Below are 3,855 nucleotides of genomic sequence, written 5' to 3'. Positions count from 1 at the left end.
TCTCCTGTATTTGTACAGTAACCAAGAGCCCTATAAATGTATTCCCATGGAAATACATGTTCCACATTATATGTTTCTTCATATGTTCACAGTTGTGCAATTTGCAATTACTACAAAAATGCTAGTTTTGTACCTTAAAAATGCCTTTTGTAGTTGCAGTTCTCAAGTGCAGTCATGCCATACTTTTTTTTTTAACTACAGAAGAGATCTGCAAGTGGTTTTAAATGCTTTAATTTTTCAATTTGAAAATGTTCTTTTTTGTGATTTTACACAAATGTCTCTTTTTAATGTATCAAACCACCGCAGTCATGTGTTGCAGGTCAACTATGTTTGTTTGAGCCAAATGAGGCACAAAAGGTGGTGGGAAGTTTACTACAAGTTTACTAATGTAGCCAAAAAAATATTTAATTGTTATGTGAGGGCTATATGGGTTCCGTTTTTCATAATTTGTTAATAAAAGACAAGTTACACTAATATCTTGTATGGTCTTTCTGAACTATTCATTAAGTCAAAGGGGGGTACTGAGGATGTAGTGTGGGGAGTGGAGTTCACAGCTGTTCATTTTTTGAGTTTTAAATTAAGTTTGGTGATGGCCTGAGTTATAAAATAATTTTTCAGTCTGTTAGATCTGGTACTGGGCAATCTGAATCTCCTGCCAGAGGGTAAGAGTTCAAACTGGGCATGGAGAGGATGGTCAGGACACTGTAGGATGTCCTGAGCCTTGGATGTTACCCTCCTGCCAAAGACAGTGGTCAAGTCAGGGAGGGCAACACCAATAATTTTGCTGGCAACTTTAACAATATGTTCCAGCCTCTTTTTCTCCTAGTGAGAGGCTACCAAACCAGGAGATAATGTTACCAAACCAGGAGATAATGGCGAACGTCAGGACAACTTCAATCAAAGAGTGGTAGAACATGATCATTAATTTCTTACACTCCGAACCGGTTAAGCATCCGGAGAAAGTGCAAGCGCTGTTGTGATTTTTTTATACAGCATGTTTATTCAATTGTTATCAGTTATCAGATTGATACTATTACATAACATTTGTCACTGCAACAAAGGTAATTCCGGGACACCTTACACAAATTCAGGTTGGTAATAAGTCGGACTTTGTCTCAACCAAGGATTTAATGCGGTCAGAAATGTTCAAAGAGGGCAATACAGAGTCAGATTGAGGGTACTGTGGTATAGGAATAAGATCTCAGAAGTGAAATCCTATAAACATCAACTATTCTTATTTACAGCTGTTGTATTCACTGCTCTCCTCCAGCACAAAAACTGGTTACTGGTACACGCGACATGCCATTCAAACCAAATGCATGGGTCCATCTCACATGCCGCAAGGAGGCTAATAGGAGTGTCTCAGAAAATTAGAATATTGTGATAAAGTTCCTTATTTTCTGTAATGCAATTTAAAAAAAAAAAAAAAAAAAAAAAAAAAAGCCATACATTCTGGATTCATTACAAATCAACTGAAATATTGCAAGCCTTTTATTATTTTAATATTGCTGATTATGGCTTACAGTTTGATTAAGTTTGATTTTTGAGATGGGATATTTGAGTTTTCTTAAGCTGTAAGCCATGAGCAGCAATATTAAAATAATAAAAGGCTTGCAATATTTCAGTTGATTTGTAATGAATCCAGAATGTATGACATTTTTGCATTACAGAAAATAAAAGGACTTTATCACAATATTCTAATTTTCTGAGACAGTCCTGTATTGTACAGTACAAATGATTCTTCTTTGTGCAGAGAGAATTGTCCACCCTCAGACACTTTGCAGTATTTCAGTTCTTAATAAGGTGTACAGTTCAGCAGCGGAAAATGCATCTGTAGGAGGATCCCATCCCCTTTCCTGCATCAGAAGACAGCAGAGATCAAATACAGTTTCATCACATGTATATTGGCTTTTGGGGGTGCACTCCTCCCTACAAAGGGCCAATTCATTCATGTGTATGGGCTTGAGATTGTCCTCTGCGCCGAACATGCCTGGAAGTGTGTACATCAAAATCCGCCGACCTCCAATCACACCATCAGCTGCCTTTGCTCTTATCTTGTGTGAATTCCAGGTTCTCACGACTTCGTCAAGTTCATCCTGCATAAAAACAAAATATTAGACACAAGCTGAAGTTTAATTCATCATACATACAATAGGCTACTGTACATAGAAATAGGCTATACATACAAGTATAAATGAAATACATGTTTTTGTTGTTGTAGGAATGCCAATATGTCAGTTCATTTATAGGCTATTTAGTTTGCTAATTGTTGGATAGTCTTAACAACCCTCACCGTGAGCAGTAGCCTACACCAGTGCACTTAAAACACTGTGTGTGTGTGTGTGTGTGTGTGTGTGTGTGTGTTGTTCTTACACCACACTGCGAAAATCAAACTCTACAAGTAAAGTAAAGCAAAGAGAAAAATCATGTTATCCCATTTTTTCCTATTAAACTTTCTCTAAATCGGTACAGGTGAATGAAGGAGAGAATGACAGGGGTACCGACATAATGATTTTGCAGGCCTACCTGAACAAGGTTTAGGAAGCAGAATTGGATCAGGCTCCTATCCAAGAAATCACCAGAGAAGTAGCCGTCATCTTAGAGGGTTTGGAAAACGTTGATCCAAAACTGTGCACTTTGTTTCCTCAGGATCCCCCACCACGATTCAATCCGCTGGTTTGTGGTGCTGCGTCCATAGATGAAACTTCGGACTCCGGCAAAAGAATCTGTGTGGTTGCTGGGCAAAAACACAAGCATGGAAATTTATCACGGTGATTGACATTTTTGCCCAGTCCAAGGAACGATGTTCTGGTGGATTATAGTCCTTTAAAAGAGTCACATGAGGTTACATAATTCATTTAGTCAATTATACAGTATATGAGCAAAATACCTCTTGACCAAACACCTTTATTTTAACAATATTGTCGGGATGATAATTGGTGCTTTCATAAAATGATTATCAAAATTAGTTTTTAAATTGATAATCATCAGTATAGTATAATGAAAAAATTGAGTAGTTTGTATTGATAAACAGATTATGTTAGAAGAGAGCTGGGAGAAGTTGTAAACAGTTTTAAGTGTCATTCCTTTTCAGCAACAGTATGCCTTATTTAAAATAGTTCCTCAAAAGCATCACATTTACATATTGTAAACACATTAAGCACAGTATTAAACTCTGACTGCAAACAGTAAAAGCTAGTGATGTGATATAAGAACGTGTTTCTTGTCAAACGTAGGCTAGAATAAGACTTAATAAAGTAAATAATATTAACTTTAGCTTCACAAGCCTGAAATACAAGAACTTCTTGATACTTACTGTAAGATTGCTGTATAATGTCAGCGTGGATGTCAGAGCGTTGCAGCCACTGTTAACTCCAGCACATAGACGGCCCCTAAATGAATGAAACGGGTGCTTTATGTCTCGTTTTGATCATTTAGCAACAAAATTGTTACAACAAAACAACACTGCTCTGAGGGAAGATTTGCACGTTATTTCATGTTGGTTTTGAGAGGTTTTACATCCCCACTAACCCTGGAAATAGTTGTAAACAGTAACATTAAAAATAGCATTTCACCGTTTTAGCCAACGTTAGCCTCATATGCTTTATGTTAGGTTGGTAACAAGGTTCAGAATACAAGAATGGGCTTTAAGATATTTATTTAAAACACTTATCACACATAGGAATATAGTTGCATAACTTCAGAAACGTACCTTCCACTCCAAGATGTTGTAGCTGGTCCCGGTGCTGCTGCTGCTGCTGCTGCTGCTGCATGGATCTATTATAAAACAGCTGCATGTCCGTCTCTCCTCACTGGCTTTGATGGGCCAGAGATTTAGACTTTAATCACGAAATT

At 37.3% G+C, this 3,855-nt stretch overlaps 1 long non-coding RNA gene across 1 annotated transcript; it reads right to left on the bottom strand.

The window, feature by feature from the left end:
• Positions 1 to 1,630: 1,630 nt before the first annotated feature.
• Positions 1,631 to 3,336, bottom strand: LOC133442210 (uncharacterized). Its single transcript, XR_009782526.1, has 3 exons — positions 3,317 to 3,336; positions 2,527 to 2,737; positions 1,631 to 2,096 (listed from the first exon to the last, which is right to left on the bottom strand). It is a non-coding gene; the product is annotated as an uncharacterized LOC133442210 (long non-coding RNA).
• Between the last annotated feature and the right edge of the window lie 519 nt (positions 3,337 to 3,855).

The sequence above is a fragment of the Cololabis saira genome, chromosome 4 (assembly GCF_033807715.1).
Source record: "Cololabis saira isolate AMF1-May2022 chromosome 4, fColSai1.1, whole genome shotgun sequence".
Taxonomy (NCBI): domain Eukaryota; kingdom Metazoa; phylum Chordata; class Actinopteri; order Beloniformes; family Belonidae; genus Cololabis; species Cololabis saira.
Note: the sequence above shows the minus strand (reverse complement) of the source record. Positions and strands in the feature narration are given on the sequence as shown.